This window comes from Vombatus ursinus, unplaced genomic scaffold (assembly GCF_900497805.2).
Source record: "Vombatus ursinus unplaced genomic scaffold, bare-nosed wombat genome assembly UNPS02014811.1, whole genome shotgun sequence".
In the NCBI taxonomy this organism is placed as follows: domain Eukaryota; kingdom Metazoa; phylum Chordata; class Mammalia; order Diprotodontia; family Vombatidae; genus Vombatus; species Vombatus ursinus.
In genome coordinates this window covers 20,360,531-20,376,614 of record NW_020954589.1, presented here as the reverse complement: position 1 = coordinate 20,376,614, position 16,084 = coordinate 20,360,531, and positions in this window count along the sequence as shown.

Below are 16,084 nucleotides of genomic sequence, written 5' to 3'. Positions count from 1 at the left end.
AAACAATCCTGGAGACTGGCCAAGGGAACCCCAGAAGCAGCTTAATTAGCTTCTTAAGCTTCCAGTACTCAGGTTGACAGGACACTTGAGTTTTTGTCCTTTAGAATCACAGAATGCCAGGGCCTAAAGGGACCTCAGGAACCAAGAATGTCAGAAAACAGTACATAAATTGTCGAGGCGGGAAGTCTTTCGAACATAGAATATTGGAACACAAAAAATAGGATATCATTACATAGTACACAGAATGTTGGGAGCTTAGAACATGGAACATCAAAATACTGAAGACACAATTTCAGCATCCTAAGGGACCTTATAATATAAACCAGTTGGAAGACCCGAACAATGAATACTAAAGCTGGAAGGGGCCTTAGAACTTGCGAGCCACTGGTCTCGAGTTTCTTCATCTGGAAAATGAGAGTGTGGGACACTAGAGTCCCTTCTGCTTCTAAATTCTATAATTCTATGAAATGTCGAAACATGGAACGTTGAAGTACAGAACGGAGAACGTCAGAGCTCATTTTGCAAACAAGGAACCTGAGTGGTACAGAGAGGGGAAGCCCAGGGTCATCCAGAGAATTAGTAGCAGATCCTGACAGGACCCAGTCCAAGGATCTTTCCATCAAAGAATCTCTAAGACTCCGTTTGTTATTCTGTCACCAACAACTCAGTTCCAGTGCCAAGATTCCCCTCGTGCCCTCCCAATACCCCCCCCCGCCAACACCCCCACCCCGCATATGCAGGGTTAAGCAGGAGCAGGTGTGCAGCCAGATGCCGATGACCACCCTCCTCCTACCACCCCCCACTACCGTCCGCCGGCCCGCCTCCTCCCCCGCCCACCAGCTCTATACCAAACAGACGCAAATAAAAGTGCTATTGTTGCTTGGGCTTTCCCCCACCCCTTTCCCTCCTCCACCACCTGGAGCAAAGCCTGTTTGCCTCTTCACCTGCCCCGGGGTAGGGCGGGGGTAGGGGGAAGTGAAGTTGCCGACTCCTGGAGTCGCGGGGGGGGGCCCCCCGCCCGGCCCCCCCCCCCCGCCCCTCTCCCACTCTACTAGACTCCCTTCTGAAGGGCCCGAGATAGAGAAACTCTTCACCCTCCCTGTCCGGCGGTACAAGAGACTAGGACGAGTAGTTCCACATTATGCACCCTGACCATTGAACTCCCGGCCTGTGCACTGGACAAGGGAGGTTCCACCCCGGGAGTAACTGCCAAGGGATACCAGCTGAACTCTCGATGGTCTCCCTTGGTCTCCCTTTCTCTCTCTCTTCTATCAGCTTCCCACCCCCATCTCTTCTCCCCAAGCTGGTCTCATTCGTCTTCCGATATACAGCTGATACACAGCAGGGCAATAAAGTAGTGGAAACCCAAGGGTATAAATGGAAGTCTTCCCGCCCGTGCCTCCATCGTGTGCAATTCATGTTTTGAGTGAGGAGAGAAACTTTCTCGCGCAAGATCCCCTAATCTCCCTCTGCTTCTCCCCAGCTCCACTCATTCCCTTTCCCCTCTCCGCCCCCCTCACGCCGGCGGCTAAGCTGCAAGGTTAAATAAATATCTGACTGCAGCTTAAGGAAACGAGTCAAAAAGAGTTGCAAGAGAAGAAATCCAGATCTCCTCTGGGACCCTTTCCCTGCCTGCCCGCCTGCCTGCCCGCCCGCCACAGCTCCTCCCAGCCTCTGATTTACTAAGAGAGACGTCCCCACCCCAAACCCGGGACAACTATACTACTGCCCAGTGCCTCGGCCCATCCAGCCCTCTGGACTTCTCCCCACCCGGGCCCTGACACCTTGAGGGCTTGGAGAGACCGCTCTGTCTTGGACTTGGGACCACTGCCCTAACCACAGAGTCTGATTACCATATTTCCTTGCAGTTCACCTCTTGTTTGCTGCACAAGAGTTGAGGTTTGTAAACTAGTTGAGGGATTCCACTGTTCCCCTAACCTAGAAGGGCTGTACTCCAGCCCTCCTAAACCCCACCTTTCAGAACTCTACCTTTATTCTGATGTGGATGAGTAGTTGGTGGGTGGGGAGAGAAAGGGCCGTGTGTGGTGTTTCCTGCATCTGGAGCATACTTGTGGATGAGTAACTTGGTGCAGTAGAAACTACTGGGCAAGTCAGTCAATAAGGCATTTATTAAGCTCCTACTATGTACCAGGCACTGTGTTAAGGACTGGGGATACAAACAGAGGCAAAAAACAGTCACTACTCTCTAACAGCTCATGATATAATATGAGAGACAACAAGCAAATATGTACCCCCCAAAAAAACCATATTCAGAGTAAATAGGAATAACAGAGGGAAGGCATTAGAGTTAAGAAAGATTGGGAAAGGCTTCCTGTAGAAGGTAGGATTTTAGTTGGGAATTGAAGAATGCCAGAAGACGGAAGAAGAGCATTTCAGGCATGGGGGACAGCTACAGAAAATACTCAGATTCAAGTGATGGAGTGTCTTGTTTATGAAACAGCAATGAGGCCAGTTTCACTGGATCACAAAGTATATGTTGGGGAGTAAGGACCAGAAAAGGAGAGATTAGGTTATGAAGGGTTTCAAATGCCAAACAGAAGATTTCATATTTGATTCTGGAGATAGGGACCCGCTGGAGTTCATTGAGTTGGGGAAGGGGGAGGGTGACATGGTCAAACCAAATTTTTAAAAAGGAAAATCATTTTTCGTGGCTGAATGGAGGGTGGGTTGGATGGGGAGAGACTCGAGACAGACAGATCCAGCAGCAGGCTATTACTATAGTCTAAGCTTGATGTGATGAACGCCAGTACCAGAGTAGTGGCGGGTATCAGAAGAGAAAAGGGGGCATATTAGAGAATTGTTGCAAAGGTGAAATCTATAGACCTTGACAACAGATTGGATATGGTGTGTTAGAGATGGTGAGGACTCAAGAAGGATTCCTAGGTTGCAAGGCCAGGGGACTGGGAGGATGGTGGTGCCATCAACAGTAATAGGGAGATTGGGAGGGGTGAGGATTTAGGAGGGAAGGTAATGAGTTCAGTTTTGGACATGTTGAGTTTAAGATGTCTATAGGATAGTTAGAGATGTCTGAAAGGCAATTGGAGATGCAAGATTAGAGGTCAGCAGGGAATTTAGGGCTGGATAGGCAGATTTGAGACCCGTCAGTTTGGAGATGGTAATTAAATCCGTGGGAGCTGATGAGATCACCAAGTGAAGTAGTATAGAAGGAGAAGAGGACCCAGAACAGAGTCCTGTAGGATACCCAAAGTATCCTGACTTGGATGAGAACCTAGCAAAGGAAACTGAGGAGTGCTCAGATTGGTAGGAGAACCAGGAGAGATGGGTGTCCCGAAAACCTAGAGAGAAGAAAGCATCAAGGAGAAGTGGGTGATCAACAGTGTCAAAGGCTGTGGAGAGGTCAAGAAGAGTGAAGACTGAGAAAAGGCCATTTGATTTGGCAGTTAATGGATCACTGGTAACTTTGGAGAGAGAAATTTTGCTGGAAAGATGAGGTTGGAAGCAGGATTATCAACTGGATTGTTGAGAAGGGAGTAAGAGGAGAGGAAGTTGAGGTGCCTATTGTAGACAGCCTTTTCTCAAAGAGTTGAGCCATAAAGGGCAGAAGAGATATAGACCAACAGGGAGGATGGAAGGATCAAGTGAGAGGGTTTTTTCTTTGAGGATAAAGGAGATATAGGCATATTTGTAGGCAGTAGGGAATGAGCCAATAGAGAGAAATTGAAGATAAGTGATAAAGTGGGTATGATAGAGAGGACCATTTATTGCAGGAGATAGAATGGAATGGGATTGCTTTTGTAGGGAGAGTAATTTGCCTTGGCAAGGGGTAGAACCACGTTTTTATATGAGACAGGTGAAGGAAGAAATTGTGGCAGAAGGCATCTGAGTGATCTGAGATAAGGAAGAGGGGAGAAGAAAGAACTCATAGTGAAAGGTTTCCATTTTTTTCTGTAAAATAAGCAATTTTCTCATCTGAGAGCGTGGAAGAGGGAGCCATGGGAGGTTTGAGGAGGGATGAAAAAGTTTGGAAGAGCCACTGTGGTGTGGCGCTTAGTGAGTTGATAAGGGAGTATCACTGAGGTTGTGTAACATAGATTTGTAAAAAACCTAGTCAGAACCTTTGCATGATTTTCTGTACCTTTGTTCACTAGCACATGTCAAGAGACAAATGTCTTAATTTTTGCTGGGAGTAGGAAGTGTCAAGTGGGTATAAATATAATAATACTATATGGTAGATGGGTAGGAGCCCATATCAAACAGGAGTTCTTAACAATTAATGTAGCCCTCTGAGGATATAGGTTACTACTATGACTTTTGAGCCTTAGGTCACAAGCAGTGAAGTGACATCAGTGTTTGTTCTTGGCTCAGGCCAGTTTTTAATTACAAGGCTAAGTTATTAAGGACAAGATGTTCTTAATGTAGTTATAGGTGTCTTGAAAACAAAGATGACCTTGGGGAGGCTGTGGGGGGGGGAATGTCATATTGACTTGGCCTCTCCTCTCCCCTTCTTTTCACCCTGGTACCAGATATCAAAAGGACAGGGAGAAGGAGATATTTTGTTTTTTAAAAAATCTATGTGCACACACACAGGATATATACATTACATATGTATTATATGTTTCTATCACAATTTAAGAAGCCAAAAAGTTGTTTCCATTTGAATCTACCTTTTGATAATCAATTATTTTTAAATGTATCTAGGACTATAATATTGTACAGTTATTGTAGGGTGTCAGGAGGGAGGGAGAAAAAACTCTGAAGGTTTTATTTCTACTCTTCCTTCAGGGTTTTATTTTCAATTGTGTTTATTTTTCTTGTTGGCCATCCTTTGTTAGTTGGCACCTGTGTCAAATCTCATGGTGGCACAAATGATGTCTTTATGTAGCAGAGATTTTAAAGCGAAGGTATTTTTTCCTTTTTTTTTTTTAAAAAAAAAAGACAAATGTCTTCATTGCACTTCTTCTGCTAGCTAGCCACATAATCTTGATCAGGTGGCTTCCTATTTTGGGGCCTCAGTTGCCTCCTCTGTAACATGATGAGATTAGACTCAGATGATTTCTTCAGTTCCTCTCAGCTCTGACATTCTATGTTCTGTGTTCTACTATTCTCCATTCTAAGGTTCCTTCCAGCCCTCGAATTCTAAGTATGAAGTTGGATTGGGGGATGGGGTGTCAGATTATGCCTTGAATTGAGTCCTGAGTAGTTCCTTCTTCCATCTTCTTTCCAAATCAAGGGCCAAGGCAGAAGACCTTGTCACCTGAATCATAAACACCTGTCACTATTGAAGGCACAGGGCTAAAGAGAGATATTGAGGACAGGGATCCCAAGGATAGCCAGACTGAACTGGGTGACCTTGGGCAAATCACTGATTCTCCCTAGGCCTCAGTCTCAACTGTAAAATGAAAAGGTGAGATCTGATGACTCTTGGGCCTCTAGATCTGTGGAGGTCCCTTCCTATGTCCTATGACATCTGTGGAGCTTGGGGTGGGAGAAAAAGACGATAGGAATTAATCGACAAAAAACGCATTAAGTGGTTATTGTGTGCCAGGCACTGTGCTAAGCAGAGTTGGAGGAGGTGGGGATGAGACCACTGGGCAGTGGCTCAGACCCTATATCCCCAGTAAAGCACTAAGTCTGATGTTTTAGCTGTTTCTTTGCCTGGTGCCCCCAAACCCCCCATTATGGGTAACCCATGGAAAAGAGAGAGATGCGCTACTCCCGTACTTCCTCTGGAATCCAAGAAGGGGTTAGAACAGGAGGAAACTTTAGAGATTAGCCAGTCCAGTCTCCTTATTTCACAAATGAGGAGGAAACTGAGGCCAAGAGAACTGAACATGTCCAAAGGCTTGTTCAAAGTCACTTATACAATGTCAGAGGTCAGATTTCAGCCCGTGTCTTCCGCCTCCATGGCCTCAGTGTGTGTATGGGATATACACATATATAATAACATTTGCTTTTTAAATATAGTTTTATTTATTTCATTAAATATTTCCCAATTACATACTATTTTTTAAACATTCATTTTTTAAAATTTTGAGTTCCAAATTCTCTACCTCTCTTCCTTCTGCCTCTCCTCTACCCCTTGAGAGGGCAAGCAATATGATATTGATTATACATATGAAATCATGCAAAACATATTTCTATATTAGCCATGTTGCAAAAGAAAACAAAAAAAATATGGAAAAAAGTTTTTAAAAGTATATGTTAATCTGCAATCAGAGTTCATCAGTTCTCTCTCTGGAGGTGGATATCATTTTTCATCATTGGTCTTTTGGAATTGCCTTAGATCACTGTCTTAATCAGAAGAGCTAAGTCTTTCACAGTTGATCATCGTTACAGTATTGCTGTTCTGTTTACAGTGTTCTCCTGATTCTGCTCACTTAACTTTGCATCGACTCATATAAGAATTCCCAAGGTTTTCTGAAACCATCCTGTTCATAATTTCTTATAGAACAATGGTATTCCATTACAATCATATACCACAACTTGTTCAGCCATTCCCCAGTTAATAGGCATCCCCTCGATTTCCATTTCTTTGCCAAGTGTTTACTATGTGCCAGGCACTGTACTTAGTGCCTTACAATTATTTCATTTAATCCTTACAGCAACCCTGGAAGGTAGGTTTTATTATTATTCCCCTTTTACATTTGAGGAAACTGAGGCAAATGGAGGTTAAGTGACTTGCCCAGGGTCACACAACTAGAAAGTATCTGAGATCACATTTGTCTGTAGGTATGTGTTGGTGTCTGATTGTGTCTATGTGTCTATTGATATCTAGTTGATTCATACGTTTATTCAACCACTTCTCAAACTTTTATTTTGTGCTTGGAAAACTACAAAGATAATTAAGATGTTGTCTTGCCCTCATGGAGCTTAAAATCTTGAAGAAGGGATATGATACATGTAAATTATGCAATACCATGTAATAAATACACAGATTCTATAGGGCAAAATAGAATATAATATGAACATAAGACAAACAAAACAAAACAAAAAAAGCAATAATTTTTCAACTAAGGAAACAGTTCATTTCCTTTCCCTGGGCCTCAGTTTCTTTCTCTGAAAATAAGATAGTTGCAAAAGATGATTTCTAAGTCCCTTCCCAGCACTAAATCCTATGTTCCTCTATCAAAGAGGGTTTTCTGGAAGGAGAAAACATTTAAGCTGAGTCTTGAAAGAAGAGTAGAATTACCTGAAGTAGAGATGGGGGTGGGGTACATCCCAGGCAAAGGCAAGGTTTGTGTCTCTATTTCTCTGAAAGAGTATTCGTGTCTTTGTCTTTTTGTGTCTCTGTCTTTATAGGTATGTGGTATTGGTGTCTCGTTGTGGCAGTGGGTCTATGGGTGTGTATAGTATTGGGTTATGTTTTGTTTATGTGGAATGTGTCATCTCTGTGTCTTTGGAAATGTGCTCCAGAGTGGTTGTGTATATTTCTGTGTAGAGGATGTTGTTAGTGTAAGGTTGTGCTGTAGTGCATCTTTCTCATCTTTTTCCCTCTCTGTTGACTCTAGAGCAGGGTTTCTTAACCTGGGGTCCATGAATTTGTTTTTAAAAAATATTTTAAGTGTAACCAATATGGACATATTTTCAATATAATTGATTTCCTTTGTATTTGACTTTATATATATAAAAATAATATTCTGACAAGAAGTTCTTAGGTTGTACCGAAATTTCAAAGGGGACCATGACACAAAAAAGGTTAAGTATCTGTTTAAAAAAAAAAATCCACAACTTTTCTTGCCCCTTTGGCCCTCCATTCCTTCTTAGATTTCTGAATTGTAGTTTCCCTGCCTAGATGAAGCTCCTACCTCTCTCCTCTCCTGAGCTCCATTCCAGGCTGAGGAGAGTCATATTTAGGGCTGGGGTGGGGTGGGGTAAAGGGAGGCAAGCCCCAGGATTCTTCAACTCTCCCCCCATATTCCAAACCCAGGCAGAACTTTGGGCAGAGGGATATCTGCTCCCCCTAGTGGCCCTGACCAGAAGAGCAGACCTTTCCATCTTAAGGACCATATCTGAGAAACAGAAGGGGAGAAAAAAACAAAAGGAAGTAGGAACGAATATAAGGAAGGGGGGTATAGCCTTAGACAGCATTGTGAATTAGGCAGATCCTAGGATGATATGTCAGAACTCGAGCTGTGGTTCAATATACATATTTTTGTGGATTAGTAAACTGAGGCCCAGAGAAAAGAAATGACTTGCCCAAGGTTAGGGGATAAACTGTATCTAGAGCCCATTTTCCCCTCCCAGTCCAGGGCTGCGTGAGTGTTGCTATTTGAACCATTTTGAAAAGTTTTTAATCTGTTGTATAGTCCAGTAAAATGTGATGCTTATTACCCGTGTGACCTTGGGCAAGTCTCTCAACCTCTTTGGTTAAGTGACTACAGTTTCTTGATGTGCAAAATGAGGAGGTTGAAATAGATGCCCTTTGAAGTCCCTTCCAGATCTGTGACCCTATGGACAGATTGAAGATGATCAGATTTTGGGGGAGAAGGAGTCAACTCTGTCAACCACACCCTTTCTCAAACTCTTCAGAGGCACTTATCTCTTTTCTGGTCTTGGCTGATCTCAGCATTTAGTAATAATATGAAAAATTGGCTTGGGTCAAGTCAAGTCAACAGATATTTATTAAGTGTAGTGGGTACTATGCTAATGCCTGAGGATACAAATGCAAGGAAAAAGGATTCATAGAGCCTGGGGGTTGGGAAGGTATGGGAGACAAGGAAGAGTCATGAGCAGCACTGGAAAAGGAATGAAAAAGCAGGGCTGGCCTGGGCACTTCCTTAAAATCACAGCTTTAGAAGGAACTCACCAATATAAGGAAGGCTTTCCAGGGTGAGAAGACTGCCTGGAATTGTAGAGAATTATGGAGAGTCAAAAGGGGAGCTGGTAAGGATTCACTCTTCCTTTTAGCACTGAAGAGTATGCAATATGGCACAGTGGCTAAAGTACTGAATATGGAATCAGAAAGACCTGGGTTTGAAATCCTACCTTGGGCTACTTACTATCTAAATACTAAATCCTACCTACTAACTAGATGACCATGGGTAAATCACTTATCCTCTCTAAGCCTCACTTTTCTTATCTGTAAAATGGGAATGATAATATCTACATCTTCAAGTCCTAAAAGAACTGGCAGATATGATTGCTGAGATATTGTCAGTGATATTTGAAGGATTATGGAAAATGGGAAGGTTACTCAAGGTTGTAGGACAAATGTCTAAATTTTCAAAAATGGAAAAACAGAATCTTCAAACTATAGGCCAATGAATTTGACTTTAATTCCTTGGAAGGTCCTAGAATGGGTCATTAAAGAGTTGGATGGCAAATGTCTAGAAAGAGCAGCAGTGATGATAAAGAGCCAGCATGGCTTCATCAAGAGCAGATTATTCCAGACTAACTTTATTTCCTTTCTTGAGAGTGTAACAGGGCTTGGTTTTGTACATGCCCAGATCACTTAACATGGAGGCACCCTAGTGGGAACTGTCAAGGAACTAATTTTGGGAGAAGACGTTTTGCATTCCCCTGTGGGTGGAAGTCACCTTTTCCTCTGGCTGTGTAGTTAGAAGAGGCTATATCTTTAAAATTAACAACCTTGGAAAGTGTCTTTCTTTTCTGTGGGTGACATAGCCAGGATTCAAAAGGATCTTGATAGGCTAGAGCATTGAATTGACTATAGTAAGATGAAACTCAATAAGGATAAAAGTAAAGTCTTATACTTTAGTATTTTTTTTTGGCTAGGCAATGGGGTTAAGTGACTTGCCCAGGGTCACACGGCTAGTAAGTGTTATGTGTTTGAGGCCGGATTTGTACTCAGGTCCTCCTGAATCCAGGACTGGTGCTCTATCCACTGCACCACCTTGCTGCCCCTTATACTTTAGTATTAAAAAAAATCAACTTAACAAGTATAATATGGAAGGAGGAAACATGGTTAGATAGCAATTGTCTGAAAAAGTTCCAGTGATTTCGGTGGGCTACTAACTCAATATGAATTGGCAGTGTGATGTGGCAGCTAACGATCTTGGGTTGCATTAAGAGGGGTACAGCTTTCAGTAACAGAGAGGAAGAAGTCCCCCTTGCTATACATTGTCCTCATCAGACTTCATCTAGAGTAGATGTGGCCTTGAGGCCACATGTGGCTATCTAGGTCCTCAAGTGCAGCCCTTTGACTGAATTCAAACTTCAAGAATTCCATTAAAGGGCCATACTTGAGAACCTAGAGGGCCATATGTGGCCTCAAGGCTGTGGTTCCCCACCCCTGATCTAGAGTATTGTGTTTAGTTTTAGACACCACGGTTTAAGAAGGACATTGCTAAACTGGAAAGCGTCATGGTAGTGTAGGTACTTGAGTCCAGGAAATATGAGGATCCATTGAAGGGACTGAGCATTTTGGGACTAGAGAAGATTCAAGGTTAGGGGAAAAGGGTGGGAATAATAGCTGGCTTCACATGTTTAAAGGACTGTCCAGTGGAGGAGGGAGGAGACTTGCCCTGTTTTGTCCCAGAGGGCAGAACCAGGAAACATGGGTGGAAATTGCAAAGGGGCCAATTTAGACTGGAAAAACTTGTAATAATTTGGGACTCTAAGAGTGAAATGAAGAGCTTCTAAAAGTGGTTGCTTCCCCACCTTGAAGGTCTTCCATCAGAGGCTGAGTGATGACTTGTGTGCGTTATAGGATGGATTCCATTTGTATTGGTTCTGTGGCCCTTTCCAACTCTCAAATTTTATGATTCTATAGCATTCATCTCACAGGGTTAATGAGGTAATATATGTAAAGTATATTGAAAACTTTGGAGTGCTGTGGAATGTTGGCTATTATTATTATAAGCCTATGATGATCTGGAAAAGATTTGGTAGCCAAGTCCTGTCTTCATTACACCATGATAGATATAATAGAAATGTACACAAATTATTTAAGCCATCAGCTACATTTGTTGTTTGTCAGTGAGTTAGTTCAGTTGTGTCCGACTCTTTGTGACCCCATTTGAGGTTTTCTTGGCAAAGATACTGGAGTGGTTTGCCATTTCCTTCTCCAGCTCATTTTACAGATTGAGCAACTGAGACAAACAAGGTTAAATGACTTACCCAGAGTCACAAAGCTAGTAGGTATCTGAGGCTGAAATTGAACTCAAGTCCTCCTGACTCCTGGGCTCTATCTACTTCATCACTTAGCTGCCCCAATCAGCTACATACCCTTTACCTAAAGTAACCTGAGGGCAGCCGGGTGGTGCGATGGATAGAATGACAGGCTTGGAGTCAGGAAGGCTCATCTCCCTGAGTTCAAATCCCCTGTGCAAGTCACTCAATCCTGTTTGCCTCAGTTCCTCATCTGTAAAATGAACTGGAGAAGGAAATGGCAAACCACTCCAGTATCTTTGCCAAGAAAACCGCACATGGGGTCACAAAGAGTTGGACACAACACAACAACAACAACAACAACAACAAAGTAAACTGAATTGAAAGATAAAAGGAGCCACATGAAAATGGCTTTAAGATTTACTAAGTGCTCCTCATTTTACAGATGAGAAGACAGAAGTTCAGAAAGTTTATATGACTCACCTAAGTTCACATAGTTAGTAAGATACTTCAGAGCTATGATGCAAATCCAGGTCTTTTGGCCCCATATTCAATTACTCTTTCCACTATACAATGCCATCTCTCAATGAGGGGTGCCAACTTTGAAGCCAAGAGAGAAAAACCTGGATTAAGGAAGCATGTTGTAGTGGAAAGAATACTAGAATTGGAAACTGAAGACCTATTTTTAAATCCTGACTGCTACCAACTAATTTTGTGATCTTGGCCAAGATGCTTTTTCTCTCTAGGACTGAGTTTCTTTATCTGTTAAATGAGGGAGGTACTCATGGAATGCTACAGTTCCTACACAATTGAGAGGATTACCCAAAGGTCAGTGGAAAGATGCATAGTGAATATTGCGTAGGCTGTAAAATATCACAACTAAGGAATAAGGCAAGGGAAACATTGTGAGAGATGTTATCAATGAAATTTATGGCCAGAGAAAAAAGATGGGCCAATCACATGGTGAGAGCCGATGGAAAGATGATGTGTCCCATTGGTATCATTGCAATGTATAAAGAACAAGAGGAAGACCCTGCCATGTTGGGTGGATCTCCTGGGTTGAGTTTCTGGAAAGACGTGGACAAGAGTCACTCGCACAGGATGAAAAGACAAGAATGTGTGGTGATCTGCATTGTGGAGGGAGTTAACTGTCATCATTGAGACATTATTAAGAAAATACATTTTATTGGAGCATAAAATGAGAGTGTTGGATTAGGTGGTTTCTGAGATCCCTTCCAGCTCTAACATCGCATAATTGTCATTCTATGCTAGGGAAGGACACTAGCTCCAACCCTGTCTACAGGGAGAACAGGGGTTGGTGTATAAGAAGAATTGTTGTTGTTGTTGTTGTTCCTGTCATTTTCAGTGGTGTCTGACTCTGAGCCGTGACCCCATTTGGGGTTTTCTTGGCAAAGATATTAGAGTGGTTTGCCATTTCCTTCTATAAGGAAGAATAGACCTTCATAATAGAAAAATGGAGGCAGGAATGGAGTGGGGTAGGAACAAATCAAATCCACAAACTGTTCCTGTCTCTGTAGCCAGTTTAGAGATATGTTAGGACAAGAGGGAGTATTCTATAACTCATCAATTCTAGATGATTTCAACTTTTCTCCTTTGTTGTTTGTGTAGCATAGTTTTGAGACTGATGATTCTACATGTAGCCTATGTGAGGTATGGCATATCCTATGTTAGTTGACAACTACACCAAACCTCCACCCCCTCAACCTGATATTTGACTGCCTTCTTAATTCTCATCCAGGTTTTAATGTAACCAAACTATATGTTCTGATATCACCTCACAAATGAATAGAAATGTAGAATTTCTCATTGATTACTTCTTGCTTCCCCATCCCAGTTTATCAAATAAACTGGAAAACCCTCTTTTCCCATAAGCTTTTAATAATCTCTTAGATTCATAAGCTTAATGAATATCAGTGTTAACCAGGTATATAACTTATTCACAGTAACAAATTATAAAACAAAGACATAAATTAGTTATAATGTATTACAGTCAGATTCACTTCTAACCATCAACCTCAACTGCTTACTTCTCCTCAACTGTGGAAATATAGTCCCACCACTTTACTAGCTCAGAATGGTGGTCAAAGTCTCTCAAGAATTCTAGTTAGTATACTTTCTCCACAGCATAAGTGAAATTCAGTTCTCTGGAACTACCTCTTCAGTCTTTCTCAAAAATGACAATTAACTCTCTTCTGTCAGTCTCTCAGGAAAGAAGTTGTTTTAGTTCTTTCTCTAACTCACAGTATCTTTCCAGTCATGACAGCTAGTTTTTAAGATAACAATTAAGCTATTTTTCTCCCAAGATTCTATTTCCTCTTAAAGCTACAGTAATATTATCCATAGTATGTATGGGAAGGGGATATTGAAGCTGGCATTATACTAGTAAAATTATTTAAAAAAAAATCTCAACAGGTGTCTTAGCGGAACTAAATGGAAGCATGGCGTGTGTCCACAGTTCAGTCATACATGGGAAGATTTAGGATCTTCAAAGGCTAGAGATAAAATGGTAACTGTGGAAAGGAGGGATCTATCATTTTAGCAACTAAGGGGTAAACTACTGAGTGAAGTATCTGTGGGTGTGTGTTAGTGTCTGGTTGTGTGTGTGGGTGTTTTGTTATTTGTGTCTTTCTCTGACTGTGAGCATGTGCTGATATTTGGTTGCCTCTGTCTCTGTTTCTGTCTCTGTGTGTATGTGTTGGTTTCTGGTTGTATTTACTTGACTGGATTTGTCTGTGGACATATTGGTGTCTGGTTGTGTCTGTCTGTGTCTCTGTAAGGGTGTATAAATGCCTAGTTGTGTCTTTGTCATTAGGGATGTGTTGGTTTCTGGTTGTGTCTGACCACGTCTTTCTTTCTCTGTCTACTTCCCTTAGTCTTACCTTTTAAAGCTATTTCCCCTACTTTACTCTCTCAAAATAAATTGTGGTGTTGACCTTTTCCTCTGGGCTCTATCCTAGGCTGGGGATTGTCCCATTCTCTGTGTGACAGGTGGGACTGGGGCTGGGGTTGAACTTCAAGTGCCATCCCTCTTCCTGTCCAAGGTTCTTTACAGAGCATGCTCAATAAATGCCACTAAGTGTTGTGGGCGTATGGTAAGAGTGGTAATATGGGGTAGCTAGGTGGCACAGTGGAAGGAGCACGGCCCTGAAGTCAGGAAGACCTAAGTTCAAATCTGGCCTCAGATCAAACACTTGACACTAGCTGTGTGACCCTGGGCAAGTCACTTAACCCCAATAGCCTAAAAAAGAAAAAAAAAGAGTGGTAATATTTTTAGAGTTAGAATTAGGCACAAAATGAGTTGTTTCTCTATGGTTTGACTTTGTACACTTGGTGGTAGAGATCTAGGGGTGCGATGGGAGGCAGGGGAAAGTGGAGGAAATTTTTCCTCTCTCCATTTCCTCTTGTCTATTACTGTCTCCTTCCATGACTTCCCTTCCATCAGGCCTTGTCCTGGCCCAGGAACCACCTCTGAAGAATATCTTTTTGCCTAACAACCTGGCCCATTCTCAGTGGCCCAGTTGAAACCCTACCTAGTAAGACTCTTGGGGTTCAATATACTTTCTTTGGTCCTGGCAGTCCAAAGGAGTCAATTACATCCGTGTAACTGGAGAGAAAAATGGGGAGAAGAGGGACTGATGGCAGAAAAAAACATTGGGGAACACTGGGGAAGATGGGATTATGAGATTTGAAATTTCAGTGGATCTTAGAGGTTGTCTAGTCCAAACTCCTTACCTTACCCAGGAGGTAAGGAGCCTCACTGCATCCCAGTGAGAACAAATGCCTTGTCAAAGGTCATATAGTTAGTTAAGTACCAGAACTAGGTTTCTGAAACCCTGGGTCCTCTAACTTGACTCTTCCCACTATGCATCATGGCTATCTAATGGAAATGGATGATTTATAACCTGGTCAAGATAAGCAGAGCAAATAGCCGCTTATCTACATAGTAACATCTAAATGGTGCAGTAAGGCCTAACCTACCTCCAAATTAGGTGTTACTTCTCTTTTATTTTCTCTGAAATTCTTACCTTTAGAATGACCCAGAAAATTTGATGACAAAGACTTTTTACTTCAGTCTCCCCAAGTCCCTTGTGAAAATAAACTATGGTAAGTGGGAAGTGGAAGGAGAATTTACAAATGTGTCATACAGAGGATTGGTCACTGAATGGATCACTTGTCTTAGCTTAGGAACATTACCACATCCTCTGAATAAAGTGCTGGACCATGAATCAGAAAGACCTGGGTGTGAATCCCACCTTTGAGATATTCTAGCTGTGTAACCATGATAGGAGGCAGCCCAGTGGCTCAGTGGATAGAGCTCTGGACCTGGAGTTAGGAAGACTGAGTTCAAATCCAGCCTCAGGCACTTACTAGCTATTTGACCCTGGGCAAGTCACTTAACCTCTCTTTGCCTAATTTACTAGAGAAGGAAATGGCAAACCACTCCAGTACCTTTGCCAAGAAAACCCCATATGGGGTCATGAAGAGTCAGATATGACTGAACAACAATGAACAAACCATGATCAAGTCATGTAAACTCTTTAAGTCTTAGTTTCCCCATTTGTAAAACAGAGATAGTAATAGTTATCTTGCATGGTTATTGTCAAGGTCAAATGAGAGGGAGGGAACAAACATTTATTAAGCACCTATTATGTGCTAGGCATTTTTACAAATATCTCATTTGATCCTCACAACAACCCTGTGAAGTAGATGCTATCATTATCTCCATCTTACAGTTAAGGAAACTGAGGCAGAATGAGGTGAAGTGACTTGCCCAGGTCACATAGCTGGGTCAGTTTTGAACTCAGGTCTTCTCAACTCCAGGCTCAGAGTCACTTTGCCACCTAGCGGAGAGAATAGCTATTATAATTAGCTGTGAGAAGCAAGTATCACATAGTGGATAGAGGGATGACCTTGGGGTCAAGACCTGGGTTCAAGTTCTCCCTTTGATGTATGATAGCTGAGAAAGAGCGACAAATCACTGAAATGCTCAGACAATTCTTAAAGACAGTAA